The 16,465-nt window shown below is 37.8% G+C and overlaps 1 protein-coding gene across 1 annotated transcript in view; it reads right to left on the bottom strand.

Annotated features, from left to right (window-relative positions):
• Positions 1-16,465, bottom strand: part of pik3r3b (phosphoinositide-3-kinase, regulatory subunit 3b (gamma)) — a 98,485-nt gene that overhangs the window by 72,692 nt on the left and 9,328 nt on the right. The gene's annotated exons all lie outside the window — the stretch shown is intronic.

Genomic DNA, 16,465 nt, shown 5'->3' with positions numbered 1-16,465 from the left:
TTATCAAACTGTTCTCCCACTAGGAGCTCAGTCTGAGTGGAGTTTTTTCTCCTCCTCTCACCTCATGTTATGTATTTTTTTTTTTTTCCCTATCAGCCTACCTCTCTGACATGTTTTCTCAATGTGTTGTTTGTGTTTAGTTTGGTCAGAAGGTTCCTTTTTAAGTGCGCATGCGCCATTAGCGCGCTGCCTACTGTAACCCTAATTTCCTTCGGGATTAATAAAGTATTCTGATTCTGATTCAGTTTGTGGCTTCTTCTTTAGTTATTTTGTGTGCACTAACTGCCCCCTTTGGTGATGTGTTGTAAGCAGCAGGAAAAGATCATGCAGGCAGTGTGAGAAAATGCCTGGAGCAGAAAACAAGCTGCACAATTTTAAGCCCAGTTTACATCGTTGGGGAGTTTGTTCAGCCATAATCTGTAAGTAATCAATGTGTAGCTTTATTTTCTGTAAGATTTGTTACTTTCCTGTTACTTAAAAGGGTATTTGAACGTATAAGGAAAGATGTTTATGGTGAATGTAAAGCACAAGGAAAGCTATGTTGCTAACTTCTGTTTTTGTTTACAAAATATGTCGATACTGATGCTTACGTATTATTTTACTGTATGTTCACAGTCTTACAAATTAAAAGACAAAAAGACACAAAGGCAAAGCGATGCGTCCTGTCGTTCCTGGAACCATCTCCTCTTATCTTTAGCTCGCTGCATAGGTTGAATAGCCATACATTCAACTGAGGGCAGCAGAACTGTCTTACTGCATCTCACCTCAACACTGCGAGAGACCCTGCTTATGCAGTTCAACAACCCGACCACACTTAAAAAGGGAACGTTTTTTTTTTTGCCTTTGCCATCAGAACATCATGACAGTGTGACTACCTGACGGAAAATGACAATTAATCCATATTTTTTTACAGGTGAAAACTCCAGGGGAAATGGATTCACAGAAGAAGAAGACAGTCTTTGGGGATAATCATAGATCAGCATCGGACCTCATGATCCTGATGGGAAAAAAAGCCGGGTTTCCCAATGCAGTAATGCGTTTGTGTGTGGGAAAAACTGTACTGGCAGATTTCCTTTTTACAAAAGAGACAAAGAAAGACATAAAGCAGGGAAGGAAAAGAATCAGGTTCATGAACAATTCCACTCAATAAATAATACAAATCTTGCATATTCATGGTTACAGGATGAAAGGGGACATGCTGGTGTGTGGGTGTCAGCCAGAGGGCAGCCTGAAAGAGTCTGACATCAACAATGCTGCTTCTTTGAAAGGATCTTTTTTGCCTGCTGGCCTGAGTGAAGAGGGGTTGGACATGTGTTACAGAACTGGTACTTCCATTGGTTGTGACCCATAGTGCCGCCAGTGCTCACAAAGGCAACATTCACACACAGTTGGACCAATACTGTATAATGAAAATGTTTTAAAACTTTGACTACAGCATAGCAAGTTACTATAGTTAATTTTATGAATTTAATTTTATTGTTTTGGTTGTTATTTGTTTAAACGATGTTAACTACATATTGAAGTTAAACAAAATGGTTATTCTGATAAATGATCATGTTATGTGTGAGACAAATTGTCATTCGAGATGACAGAGAAAACTGAATTAAACAAACCAACCAGGATTATACAGCATGATCACACTGGCATAGAATAAAAGAAAACTGATTGCTTAAAAATACACACATGAGGTAATCAGGGAGATGGAACACACCGGGAGAGATGGAAACAAAACTAAACAACAAACACAGGGAAAAGACTAACAAAATAAATCAGGAAGCAGCAAAACACGGAATGGTGACATAAAGGAATTAATACAAATCAACAAAAGTCAAGCACATCAACTAGATAATCATGATATTAAGAACAGAGAGAAAACACACATTGGTAATCTATGGAAAAACTAGATATATCAAATACTAATGGAAACACAATCTAAGCAAAAGTATAATATCAGATAAACTCAAAACTGAAACTGAAACTACAACAAATCAAGTCAAACAGAGAATAACAGAAGTGAAAGTCCCAAACTGAAAATGCTGGGTCCAAAACCTGATATCATGACACAAATAAAGTAAGGCAAACATTCGGATTGTAACTGTTCCCTCAGAAAACCAGAATACTGAATTAACAAAGACCAAAGTTTGACAGTCATGTATGACTCATGTGGTTTTGGTTAGACATCTTAGAATAAGACAGACAGTTTACTAGTTTACCCTAATTTTATATAATCTTTTCCAGGTAGTTATCCACCAAAAAAAATATCCTACTTTCCCATACAACTCATTTAAAAAGACTGATATGGTTCAGTTAATTATGCAAGCCTTGCAGAGTTACTTAGCTGCCAAACTTCTATGGAGGAGAATAGGTTTCAAATGTGTTGGAACTTAAACCTTTTCCTACAGATAGGTCAGGCTCCAGCCAACGACCCTACTTTGGATAAGCAGAAGAAAATTGATGGATAGATGGATTTTAGCTTTCTACAATGTTGGAAGTAAAGTTGCGAAAGGCTGTAGCTTAACCCTAAACATGGCCTTTACCTAAAGTAACTAAGAAGATTAATTTTCTAAATGTAATCAAAGAATAACCAGTCCCACACAGTACACAACCCTTAGTTTCCTGGGTGAAGGTCACATCCCAGACTTGAATCCATGATGATTCTGATCTTTGTTGGAATTACATTCTTACTTACTGATGTTGTGGCAGTTGGAATTTTTGCCTTGTACATATTGCATATTGGATGTTGTATCTCATTTCGGGTATAATGTGTCTTTAGTTTTTAGCTTTTCATTAAAACTGAGGTAATATAATAAATAATAAAATAACAATAATAAAAAACTAATTTGCTATAGTGAGAAGTACACACTGCTGCTTTTGATTGTTTTTCACAGCTTTTTTTTTAATTATAAAGGACAGAGCAGAGCCAGGTGAGCCTTCATTTGATTATTTTAAGATATGACATTTCTAAGTGACATTTAAAAAGTCAGTCACATAATTGACATTAAGGAAAAGGTGGTGGCAGACCTCTAATAAGAAAATATGCACTTAATAGCCCACACATACAAACAGCATGGCATAGGCAGGTCATGATAATTAACCCTTTTAATCAAAACTAAGCTCTTATTTTATCACCCCATAATTGCACTCTCCTGGTCCTCATTATGAGTAATTAATCATATTTGAACACAGGACTGCTGTAAGTTATGACAAGAAATGATAATTCATTTAGATCTGAAAAAACATAGCCAACCACTAAGCTCCTCATGAGTACCTTCCTCGTTATTATCATCATTAACATTTTCTAAACTGGCATAAGCACCACTTTTGCCATCAGATTTAGAGGAATCATTATCACGTCTCCATCATCTTTGGTTGTTTTCAAAATCATCACCTTCAGCATGGTTGTAATTATAGTCATCATTGTCATTATGACAGCTTTTATTATCAGCATTGTCAGCTTCATAAACATTATCACCTTGAACAACAAAATGATAAACAGTGTCACCACAGCCACTAAATCATCATCATCATCATCATCATCACAATTACCATACTGTATTATCATCTTCAATGTAACATTATCACTGTCATCTTCACAGTTAATCTTGGTTTCTAATTTATTGTTTTGTCACATTATTATTATTGTCAACATTTTTAATTTGGTCCTCATCTCTGCTATTTTCCATCACCCTGCACCAGAATAGCAGGTAACAATGTCAGTATAGGATTACCTTTTCAAGTAAGATACAGTACAAGTGTTTCGATCCAATATGCTATCAAAGATTGTAAAATTCATGGACTGTAACAGTACTTCTGAGTTTTTTCATGAATGGTCCAGGTGTACATAAGTTACATGACTCATATTCCTGCCAGGGGGTTTCAAAATGTTCCACTGATTTACAAGTGTTGATGACGTCCCAAAATATGCTGCATGTGATAATAAACGCAGTGAAGACTGCTGGTAAACATAAACATACATACTATCCAAACATTAAACATTCCACAACACATGATGTAACAGGTTTAACTTGGTTGTTAGTCATAATATCTCTGTGTAAGAAAGTTTTTGTACACTGAATGACTCAGACAGCTCACATTTGAAAACATTTATGGTAGAAGCAGACTATTGAATCGCTCCCTGCAGATATCTTAAACATATGCATTGAGGAGGGATGCATAAACATCCACCCTAAGCCTACAGGTGGATGCTGAGGTTGTGAATGGAGATAAAAGAGCAACTGCACTGATGAGGGAGAGATGGAGAATTCTGCAACTTAAACTAATTCAGAGGATGTGCATGAAACAGAATGTGAGGAGAGGTATGAGCTTCCCGCCCAAAGAAGATTTCAGGCTTTGCTCCATTTGGTTAAAAAGAAAAAGTCAGGATACATAGTTTGACTTTTGTTTTCAAAGTCCCGAATCCTAATAAATAGTCATGTGAGCCAGTCTGCGATCAACAGCGAGTATCCTCATTGACAGATTCACTGTCTCCTGAGAGTCAATGCCTCAGTAAGACAGCTAGCATTTCTGCTTCATTACCAACACAAAACCTGCCATTTTAATCATATGGTGAAAAATTGCACGTTGTCTCATCTTATTTTAAGCCTCTGGCATTCCATTTCACTTAATGCATTCGCCACATTGTTACATATTTTTGGTCCCCAAAGTAAAGGCCACTTCTCCTGATCTCAAGATTTAACAAAAACTTGCTGAGATGTACACATGTATTCAAAAAGTTCTGCCCTAATGAACACCTTGCTGTGCATCTACAAATGAAGATGCTTATTTCTATAAGGAGACCTAGCCACAGCCAGCGGCTGCTTCATCACTTATTAAACAGTTTCACTGCTGATCTCTGAGATGAAAGCAGACAACCTCAGAGACTCAGCTGCAGCTGGCTCATTCACTGCTCATCTTGAATCAATAGAAAAGTTCTTCAACTTTTGACTCAAGTACAATTCAATAGCGGGTATTGATGCTGAAAGAGTCAACAAAGCAAATGCCAAGAGAAGAGAGCAAAGTTTTGGCCTGGGAGGAGCCCTAGTGCTCATGTCCTAAAGTGAGACCTGCTTCATATTCATACTCATCTTTTTATGCCTTCACTCCTCTTTCTGAATAATGAATACAGATACAGTTTGGGTACCAGGTTTAAATAATACATAAATGCTGTCTGAACACTGAAACTAGAACGATGACCCTGTGAATCTTTACAGCTCGTCTGAAAGAGTGGAAGAAAGAAACTTAGCTTTCTTTGAGTAGTGACCTCATCAACCTCACTGTTATTGACATGCAAAAGTTGTGGCTTGGCTAAAAACTTTAGACCTTTTCCTGATATTCAAAAGCCTCTTTGGCAGTTGTCCTTTTGTTACTTTTAAACCAATAGGCACACATTTAATTGTATTATCAGATGACCTGGAGACGTGTCATACACTCAGAGTTTTCGACAGATTTACTACAGGTTCTGTTGTCAGCCAAAAAGAAGCCCCTTTTCTGCAAAAGATATGACCTTGGGTCACTGCCATTTGTGTATTTTTCTGTTACACGATGTAGTCCTGAAGACATTTACTTTGGCACAAATGACCACAGTTTGGAGTACTTTGGTAGGTGTCTATCTAAATGTATGTATAACCCTAGATGTAGCCATAAAACATAAAACAGGTGTGTATGTAGTTTTATACCAAAGGAAAGGTGAATTTAAACTTTACACTGTATATATAAAATAAATAAATAAATAAATAAATAAATAAAAAGTTTAAGCCACATTAAGAATTCCATTGGTTTCTCGATGGCACATTATGGAGCCTCAACTTTAGCATTCTGGCATTTAGCATTCTTTTTTTTTTTGAACCACAAAAGAGCATTTAAGATTTGGAAGAGCAAAAAAAACCCCAAAACCAAAGAACCCATCCTTCACAAGAGAGAGGGAGACCATTTGCCATATGACACGTCAATGAGTGTGTATATTCTAAATGCTAGAATTTAACTCATCAAAACTGTAGCCAAAACATTTGGAACAACCTGTACTGCACAGTAAGTCATATTATTATTGATTGCATTTGACATTAACTTACTCCAAAAGGCACCAAAAACAATGGAGAGATCTATTTCAGTAACTCACATTAGCAAAGGTCAGCTAATGGCTACAGTGTGTTATCAGTCAGGACACCAACACCCTTAACTTTAAGCCTCAAAACTATCCAGTTAATTCTAACATCATATACTTCTTATAAAGGGGGAAACTATCCGTAGACAACTGTACCATTTTTGTACCAGGTTGTAAACATGAACTTCTGTAAGGACTGAGTCTTATGTTATTTCTAAGCCCTGAAGGTTGTTCCTTGGTTGGTTGTTGCTTGGGTCAAGCATAGGATAGAGGGGACAGTGGACGTACCCCAGTTTTCATGCTTTTCGCCTACGTCTAAAATTCTTACTTTTACTTGTATTTGGTTGCTTCCCATTTAAAGTATCCTTATCAGGTGTGTAAACTTTTTTTGAATAGGCTGGTCAAGAATTTATTAACATTACAAATGGCCTCTATCTAATCCTTGTTGTACCTTAAGACAGGAAGTCAAAATTGAAATGTTCTTTTCTTTAGTCCCTACTATAATAGGCCACAAAATACTAGGGGTGCAACGATACACAAAATTCACGGTTCGGTTCGGTTCGATACTTTGGTGTCACGGTTCGATATTATTTCGATACAAAAAAAATGTTCATGCCTTTTTAATTTGTCATTTATTAAAATTATAAATATATATTTTAACTCAAAAGTACAGTTTTTAAATTTAACCCTAACCCTTGTGCGTGTTTTTTATTTTGACAGCGAATGCGCACCTGCGGACCACTTATGTGCAGCCCTGGTTATTTAGCTCGTCATATTGCAGCCACAGAAATTCTTTTGTCCATGAAACCATAAAGCTGCACTTTCTTTTTGCCTTATAGTCTGATTTGTCATAACTTCTCCGTTTTGTGGTAAGCTTTTCTTTGGCTGTCACTTCTTCACCCTGACCTGTCTTATTTGGCTCAGCAGAACTAAAATATATATCTGTCTGTGAAGGTTCTCAGTCATCCAGGTCATCGTAGTCAAATATATATCCTGCTGCTTTTACACACGCACTCACATAAGCTCAGCGATTCTCTGCGCGATCAACCTCTCACATGTTTAAGCTTGCTGCGGGGGATTTCACTTGTCATGTTTGCATAGTAAGCTAACGATTAATAAGACGATGTCAGAGGAATTGGTGCACAAATTATCATCACTCACAGATCAGTGCTGTCGCTCTCTATACACAGTTCGTGCAATTGCAAAGTGAAAGCAAAAAAACAAGCGCAAATTCAAACGAGATTTCAATATGTCACATATTGACAGTGGCTCACCGATGCCAATGACATAATTACCCAGCTACATTTCTGAAAGAATGCAAAAGCATTGACATATATTTTTCCTTCCTACAATAGCCCGACGGGCAGGGAAGAGATAGATTTTGGTAGCCCGACTGAAAAAAATCGCTAGCCCCAGGACGTCGGGCTAGCGATATTGCAAGCCCTGTATCTGATTGAGGAATCACTCATCTTTGGAAAAGAGAGTTTATTACAGAGAAATGTCTCTTTCCAAAATAAAAGCTATACTATCCGCTTCTTCTGGGCTATATTCTCAGCAGTATAAGGAGAATCATGTGCTAACAGCTGTCTAAATGACTCGGCTAAAGTTAGTAGCATGCTTACTTGTTTTTGTCTGCTTCCACTTGTCTTTGCACTAGGATGATGTCGGCGTAAATGTGCAGTCATATTCGTTGTGTTCCCACTAGTGCTTTCAGGTTAATCTCGTTGAAATGACCTTAACGCCACAACACGGCAAATCTCCGTTAACGAGCTACCGCCGATCGCCCGTGCATGGGGCTAGACGGCCAACACGTTAACGAGCTAACTGCGCTAACACACTAGCTCCCACCCATGTAATTGAGCATTGCGTGGCACATCCAACATACTGTTTTACTTTAGTCCATGACTCGCTTACCTTCAGGGTCATACGTCACATGAAAACCAAAATAATTCCAAACGCCAGATCTGAATGAGGGTGGGGGAGGTCCATGTTGCAAGGAGAGCTTAACTTCTGTCTTGCTAGCTTGCCCTGCGCTCTTCCTTCTGACTATGCTGTCTGTGTTGAGTGCTCAGTGGATCTGCGCTCGACAGTGCAGCCTAGGCGGAGTAGTCGAACGCAGATTCACTGAGCGCTCAACACAGACAGCATCGTCAGAAGGAAAGTTGATAAAATAAATTACAAATGTTGTATTGTTCGATACATATGCGTACCGAACCGAAAGCACTGTATCGAACGGTTCAATATCGATACGAATATCGTTGCACCCCTACAAAATACATAAATAAATACTGTGTTATGTTAATTTTAAACAATGTCAGAGGGAATAAAATAATGTTGCTCTGTCTTTGTGGCGTGTATCAAACATTGGCAACAAACATCATTGCAACTTCACTGGAAGAAACCAGTTCTTATATCTCTCATTTTGTCAGTAAGTCTACTCCAGAATCGATTCTGCAGCCCTCTGCCTGTAAACAGCCTTGAGCTACTTTACATGCAGTATTTATTTCCACAGATTAATTGCTTGTTGTGTGTAAACCTCCAAAACTATGAAAACCTTTTAGCATAACGACATTATGCTTTTAGAATAGAATTAGAATAGAATTCAACTTTATTGTCATTGCACATGCACAGGTACAGGGCAACGAAATGCAGTTTGCATCCATCCAGAAGTGCTTTAGTCATTTTTTTTTGCCTATTATTGCTTTGAACAATGATCTCTTTGGTAATGAAGGGTACCCTTGCATTAGTTTTTTTCTTTCTAAAAAAAGATATATAACAACATCCAGCAGTTTTGGTGTGAAGAAAGCATTCAAGTTCAAAAAGAAACACTGCATATATTCAAAATATCATCCATCTGAACAAAATTCAGAAGGTGTTTGTCTTTTATGTTAGATTTAGTTTTAAGTTTGCCAAAATATTAATAATACCATACAAATATATCGAAAACATTAGCTAGCCGAAAAATGTGGACCATAACATGTAATTATTTGTATCTATTTTTTTTTTTAGCTGAACATCCATTGTATGAAATCAGTTTAAAAATACTATCACTGACTCACTCTTGTTTTGCAGAATCAACTTATTTAATATCCTTTTTACCCACATTGTTCTGTGCATAGAAGGATTCACATATTGCACCTACACCTGAATTCTCAATACAGTGGGCTCAGTGTTGACCCAAACAGCCTGAAGTCAGCAGTCAGAGCAAGAATGCTACCCTCAAGGATATATACAAGGGAGAACACTACAGAATCAATACTGTTGACAGGAACCTCTCCTACTTTTTGACTATTTTAATAAAAGCGTGCAAGGGCAACTTTTATTAAAAAGCATGTCTGTGTGTTTGTGTGGACATCAGTGGGAATTTCTTTAGGTCGGGAAGCGGGTAGCTAGAATGAAGCTAATGAAATTAGTCTGGAATTAAAGTGTGCTCACTGAGCTCATTGGGAAGCTAATTTAATCAGAGGTCCTTGGAAGCAATGTTGAGCCCTGGATAAATCAGCCTGTCTCAGGTGCTTAATAAAGAAGTTGCAGTACAACTGACTGAATGCCAGGTAATGACATGTGCTGATCACATGTCAGAAAAGCAAAACAATTTCTATTAAAGCCTTTACCAGCTCAATACTTTGGTCTTTAATTGTTTCTCTCATTTAATTGTTGATTTATTACTTAACATATTATATAGTGTAGTATGAACGGCTATGGGGGAAGTCTTTATCAGTAAAAGCTGTAAAACCTATAAAAATACAGTTAAGTCTAATGATTTTTACCCTCTTTCATATTTTCCAAAGCTATCCAGCAGGCAGGATTGGAGCCATTACCAGCCTGATTCTTGCCATTGCCTTTTTTGCATATTACTTAGTTTTTATTCACCTAAGTAAATACTGATTAACAACCTTTCAGACAAGGAAAACCATATTATTTCTCTTAATTCCACAAAGATGATCAGAGTATGATTGTATAGATAATTCCTGTAGTTTTGTTTTTAAGCACACTACTAAATGTATATGATATGTGTTTTGAGCTTATCTTGTTGGTTTTATTGGCCATGAGTACCATTCACAGACAGTTGCAATTGCAGCATTGTAATTTGATCTCAGGTGATCTGATAATCCTGACACATAAGAGATCATCACAGGTTTTTGCACTGGCAGCGCTTGTCCTTCTTTCCCGGATCACCTGGAGCAGTCTTCTGGCACCTTTCCAGATTTTCAGCTTTGTCCAGCTGGGATAGCCACATTTATCCAGGTCTTCTGAGAATTTTAGTTTTAGTTGACAATTGACAGTGCTACAGAAAAGATGAAACGATGTTTCATGGTTCTGGGTCATTTATTTTACTTCCCTTGTCTCGCTACCTACCTTTAGTTCAGGTGTGTTTAGTTCCCCCAGCCGTATCATTTCCCATGAGCCTTCAGTGTGTCTATGTATTGAAAGCCTCAGTTTGCCTTATTTCTTTGTAGTGCCGTCTTCTATTCTTTGTGTTTTTGCTGGGAGTTAGATTCTGTTGTTTTATATGTTGTTGTAGTTTGTTTTGTTCTTTTCTGGATTTTTTTTGACTGCCTTTCATTAAAGGTGAGCCTTTCATTGAATGCCTGATTGAGTCTCATTTGAGCCATCAGTCATCCTCACATGACAAGAAGGAATGAAAGTGACAGGAGGAATGGATAGAAGATTTGCATTTACACTTGACTGAAGATGCTGAAGTGTGCAAAAAATCAGGTAGGAGGACAAAGAGAGCGATAGAAAATAAAAGAAAGCAAGTTGGATGAAGAAAGAAAAGAAACAGAAACATAAAGACAAAAAGAGGCGAAATAGAGGACATCTGTCATTAGCTGCAGGGTCTGAGTCAATGCCAACAATGAGGTCAGAGCAGCCTGCTGGATACAAACACTGACCATGTTACAGCAGGACGATGCATTTCAGCAGATTTAAACATTTTAACAGAGACGCATTCAGAATGGAATTGAAATAGAAATTTGTCCTAGTTCCCATATAGCTTTTGTTTCTAACAAATGATGTAAAAAAAAAAATTGTGCTGCAGAAAAACTGAAGACATAAACAGAAAACAGTGAAGATTTACAGACTCTCAGCTCTGCAACTGAAAACAAATTCACAGCATTATCACAGAAAAACACTCCATCGCACCCATCATACAGTACTTGACAGAACCTTTCTCTATCACATGCACACATGTACACAAATCCTGGTATTATGACTTGAGTTAATGATGCATTACATGCATTACATGCTGCATTTCCTCCATCTTAGCTGTGACTTTTAAGATACCCACTTTTTATCTCACTTGCAAGAACCGAAGTTCCGCTAAAAAGTTGAGGCTGCTGTGCAGATTCACAACAAAACTGCTTTTACCTTTGTTTGTTGTAAATGCCAGAAGTCAATTCTTGACGATTCTTGATGAATTTCTTCAACAACAAAAACATAGTTCTGAATAATCACGTGAAAGTAAGATTCCATTTTTCTTATTTTAGAACTTTGTATCTGTAGTAGGATCAGATCCTCTTTCAGCTCAGAACTGACAAACCCTGGCTCTGGAATGTGACATTAGAGACTATTTTTCCAAGGGCACTGGAGGAGTATAGGGGTAATAAGTTGGACACAATCTGCAAACTGACCACTGTACACTGCTATACCCTGCACGCACGGTAACCTGAATGTTATCAGAGCCTTTTGTATTTGTGGTGTAAATGGCAATGATGTGTTTTGTGGAAGAAGTCAAACTGGTGTAAGAAAAGGAATCGTTATTCTTTAGTATATCTTGCTAAAGGGATACAGAGCCTTTGCTTTTTTAAATAATTCAAACTATTCACTGACAGAGCTTCCATACCACGATGATGCTGTGAATAAGTGATCAATAAGGGAACAACATGTGGATTTTCTAGATCTAGAAATGTGTCTCTTTAAGATGTCCTTTTAATGACATTGATTTTAGGTCAGTGCAATTAATTCACTTTCATTTAAGTGATAACTGAGACCATTTTCAATTAATATTAGTAGCGCAAAGCAAATCAAGTGATCCGTAAATGAGCACCTAACGACATACCTGCGTATGCCAATAACAGCTGTTCTCTGCACCATGCAGTGTGAAGTTTCATTGCACTTGACAGCAGCAATATACCACAGATAAGACTGTCAAAACAAAAATCAAACGGCACAGCAGAAGGTGAAACACTTATCTCTCAAAGTGGATCTTTGTACATTGTGCTGTAGAATTGTTTCTGTGTAACAAAGACGTTAACTTAGTCAACTACCTGAAAACATATCACAAACTGCAGCATAATGAATATATAAAGATAAAGTAAAAGAATGCCGCTGTTGGTAAGGTGAATTGTTCAAAGTCAACTTACACATTCACAAAAATAGTGAGTCAGCATATGTATCAATACTAAATCACAGACCAATAAGGATAATGAAGGCAGACAAATGATAAACATACTGTTCAAAACATTATTAGTTACCCTCTTGCATAATTATTTTTAAAAGCGGCAATAACACTGCAGGGAAAATATAGAGGGATCTCGAAATTGTGGAGGACTTTGCTTCAAATGAATACATGGAGATAAACAAAAACCCTATTTATCTGCAAATATGCTTTAATAAACAGGAATGCAGCACAATGCATGCGGCACAAGTCCAGTGTATTTGTAAAGGGGTTGCTACTTTAAAAGGCTGTATTTTGTTGAAAAAGGACATCTTCAACAATGGTACTGTGTCAAAGCTGATGTCTTTCTTTACATTTCTATTCTGAGGTCCAATAGCACAAGATTTTTTTTTCAGTCATACATAATACTTGTTTATTATCAGAATTCCTGTTAGGATGCCTGGGTCGTTGACCCAGAGTTTTGAGTTTATTATATTATTTATCATTTCTAGTCTTTGGTTTCTTTGTTAGAGTTCTGTCTCATGGTTTATGTTTCTGTGTTCTCTAGTTGCGCTGTCTCCCCTGTCAGCTGTATCCCCTTGTCAAGTTCGTGACTCTGTGTTATGTTTCCTGTTTTACTGTCTGTCTCATATGCGTCTGGTTTTGCTTCCTTTGTCTCGTTAGGCCTGATTTGCCCCAGCTGTGTTTCCCTCCTGTTACCCATTCCCTGATTGCTCCCTCTGTGTATTTTAGCCCTGTGTTTCTGTGTGTCTGTGTTGCGATCTACCCTCATCTTGCTGTGTGTTCTGTCTGTCTGTGTAAGTTTATTTTGGATTCTCAGTTTTGTTACTTTTTGAGTTTAGCATTAAAGCTGTTTTGAAGTACACTCTTGCCTCTGAGCGTCTGCACTTTGGGTCCTCCATACCACCACTCCTGCCTGCACACAGCCCTAACCTGACAATTCCTGCATTTGTCCAAAACCATAATCTTTGCCAAATTCCTCCCGAATTACAGTTTTGCCACCGTACACTACCACAGTAGATTTTAAATTAATCAGAAAGTGATTGAAATGCAAATTTGAACCTTTTTAAAATTAATTTTAACAAATGTTTCCATTAACTAGGAATTACATTAAGGAATTTTAATACAGACACTTGAAATTAATTGGACAGTTGACTGACTGACTGACAAGCAGTTTTGTGACAAGATGAGGGTTGTATATTTGTTATTTAATGACAAATGAAGTAGACAGAAGTTGATTTGTAGTAATAAATTTGTATTTTATATAGCTTTTTTCTATAAATATGAATACGAGTGCCAAAAAACCCCAGTTAGAAGTTATCAACAATATATGCAAAAACACCCAAACGCCATAAAATACAACTCAAATGGAGGATAGAATTGTTTAAACTGGTAAAGACAAAAACTCTTAAAATATCTAATCATGTCAAGAACAGGCTGGGAGGCAGGTGCTCATTGTCAAGGTCTACAATCAAAATAAACCTTCATGGATGTAAATACAGAATTTTTTAATTCTATTTAACAACAGGAAAGCCTGATTAGACTAAAGCACAAAAATATTTAAAATTCTTTGGCTGGATAAAACCAAGATTTACTTGTACCAGAATGGGAGGAGAGTGTGGAGCAGTAGTTCTGAAGCATCATCTAGCCAAAAACATTCAGTCAGTGTTATCGGGCATGTATGGCTCCAAGTGGAACTGGGCCACGTGTGATTACTGATAATGTGACTGCTGGTAGAAGAAGCAGAATGAAGTTGGAAGTGTACAAGACTATACAAATATACTATACACAGTGCAAATGAATAATGACCCAAAGCAAGCTGCAAAAGCAACCCAAGAGTCTCAAGGCAAAGAAATGGGATATTCTTCAGTGGTTAAATCAATCAGTGAGCTCACTCCAGCAGAGCATGCTTTTCAGACCCTAAGTGCCACAAAAGACCACAAATAAACAGCAACTGGGCTGTAATGCCCCTAACAAAGCATCTAAACATAAGAAGCACAGCATTTGGTGGTCGCTTCAGGCTGTCACTCATTGCAAAGCATTTTCATCCATGTATTACAAACAATTCTCATATTTAAAATTATGTATTTACCCAGTTGTATAAGAATACATACATGTGAAGGAAAATAATATTTTAGGAGAAATAATGACATCTGCTGTGTCCCTGCTTCACTATAACAATGTATAATGATTAAAATGCTTTATGTTTTTTTCACACGCTGGTCAGTCTGAATGAAACTTCACACACATCATCACAGAAATATTAACATCTGCATGTCATCTATCTGTTAAAGAAAAGATTTCCCAAGTGATTTTCATGTTTATCATCACCCTGCAAATGTGATGTTATGTTCTCTGTTTGCATTTCTTTCATGTGTCATGCTCAACGTACGTCCATATTTAACTTGACAGTCACCAAAATTTGTATCAGTGACAGAATTTAGTTTGAATCTCCACAAAATGCAGAATGAAGAATTTTAAAAAGTGCCACAGACTTGTATATGTAATGCTTGATAAACACAGCTAATTGAAGCTGTACTGGTGTTGTATGTTGGCACAAACCAGTTCCTAGAGACAATGTTCCATTTTTTTTTTTTTTTATCACCAATGCGTAACACTTTGTCTGAGACAAAGAAAATTAGAGACATATTTTTTTAGCATTCCACTGACAATATAAAAGTCGTTACACTTAATCCCTCTAAGGCACCACAAGCACATAAAGCCATATGGTCTGGCTGTGTACATGTGAATCTCAAGTACACATGTGTGGCTCTATATGTGTGCCATGAGATCCATCAGATTATCGTCACCTGTGGTTCTGCTGCCTTAAAGCGCTGTCTGCCACCAATTACAACTCCCTGGTTACCCATAAACCTCCCAGCATAAAAGGACAAGTAGAGATTGTTTCTTTATAGGGAGCCAATGAGAGAAATGAATCTTTCTCATTCTCTCCCACTTTTATCCATCCCAGGCCTTATAATATCAGGCAGGTTTCATTTGACCTTCAAGTGATATAAATGGTAAATGGCCTGCATTTGTATAGCAGGCCATTTGTATAGCGCTTTTCTAGTCCATAGGACCCCAAAGCACTTTACACTACATTCAGTCATTCACCCATCCACACACACATTCACACACTGGCGATGGCAAGCTACATTGTAGCCACAGCTGCCCTGGGGCGCACTGACAGAGGCGAGGCTGCCGGACACAGGCGCCACCGGGCCCTCTGACCACCACCAGTAGGCAAACATGGGGTTAGTATCTTGCCCAAGGATATTTGGCATGCAGCCAGGAGGCAGCCTGGGATCGAACCACCAACCTTCTGATTAGTGGCTGACCTGCTCTGCCACCTGAGCTACAGCCACCCCGAGGGGTTTGATAGAGCGTCATATTGGGACTCTGTAACTTTTGGTGTGGTTGAACAAGTGGCGCACCTCAGGCTAGGATGGTGCCTTACAACAGATTAGGTGTTAAAGTTTCTTACCATAACTACTACCATCGCCTACTCTGTAAACCACATGAACCACAGCAGGCTAGGTGCTCGAGGCTAAAAAAGCAACCTCCAAAAAATGTCCTGTGTGGAATACTAAGAAACAAACAACAGAAAAAATGGAGAAAAAAACCTCAAGGTTGTGTTAATACATGTTTTTGAAAGTAAGTGTGGATGTTGTGGAAATTGTATAAATCAATGAATTCCATGAGACCACCATTAAAACAGCACCTACTAACAAATACCTAGAGTATTTGTTACTGCTGTTCTGTAGTTCCCAGTCTGACTGTGATGCTGAGATTAGGACTGTGGGCTCCAGATCATGTGGTGCGTGAACTCCTTGCTCACGCTGTTGTTTTAGGCTTGTATAATTTCATCTATATGATTCGATCTCTGGCTGCTCCAGTATGCATGCCAAATGTTCTTGGGCAACATACTAACTCCAAGTTGCTCTCAGAGTGTGACTGAAGCATAG

The sequence above is a fragment of the Aulonocara sp. 'chitande type north' Nkhata Bay genome, linkage group LG17 (assembly GCF_057382095.1).
Source record: "Aulonocara sp. 'chitande type north' Nkhata Bay isolate Kocher_YH1m ecotype deep benthic linkage group LG17, A_spYH_male_GT1.1, whole genome shotgun sequence".
NCBI lineage: Eukaryota > Metazoa > Chordata > Actinopteri > Cichliformes > Cichlidae > Aulonocara > Aulonocara sp. 'chitande type north' Nkhata Bay.
This window is presented reverse-complemented; position numbering and strand designations above follow the sequence as displayed.